The 376-nt window shown below is 38.6% G+C and overlaps 1 protein-coding gene across 1 annotated transcript in view; it reads left to right on the top strand.

Moving 5' to 3' along the window:
* LOC144975338 (protein rolling stone-like) overlaps positions 1 to 118 on the top strand; it is a 12,113-nt gene extending 11,995 nt beyond the window's left edge. Inside the window, exon 5 of the mRNA XM_078919321.1 lies at positions 1 to 118. This exon is cut by the window's left edge and continues 1,311 nt beyond it. The gene's annotated coding sequence lies outside the window, so the exon portion shown is untranslated.
* The last annotated feature ends 258 nt before the right edge of the window (positions 119 to 376 follow it).

Genomic DNA, 376 nt, shown 5'->3' with positions numbered 1-376 from the left:
TGTGTGTGTATGTATGTGTAAATGTTTATGTTTGTATGCAGCTACCATTTGCTATACTCATGAATGTTGACGACATGTTGTCACTCATTAATTAGAAATAAAGTGATTTAAATTCCCATAATTGTGTAACGAATTGCTATGTGAGTGCACATGAGTATGCGTGTGTTTGTGTGTGTGTGTGTGTGTGTGTGTATATATATATATATATGTGTGTGTGTTTGTTTGACTTTGTGTGTTTTTGCGTGTGATTGTGTGCTTGTGTGTGCTTTGCATTACGCACCCTGTGTCTCCAAGTGTTGCTGGCAAGTCCATGGCAAAAGACGTTTCCAAAATGCCTGATCTTTTCTCCTGTTTTCATTCACTGACGGTGAGGTGG

Source organism: Berghia stephanieae, chromosome 6 (genome assembly GCF_034508935.2).
Source record: "Berghia stephanieae isolate SIO BIC M18660-M18661 chromosome 6, UCSD_Bste_1.3, whole genome shotgun sequence".
NCBI lineage: Eukaryota > Metazoa > Mollusca > Gastropoda > Nudibranchia > Aeolidiidae > Berghia > Berghia stephanieae.
This window is presented reverse-complemented; position numbering and strand designations above follow the sequence as displayed.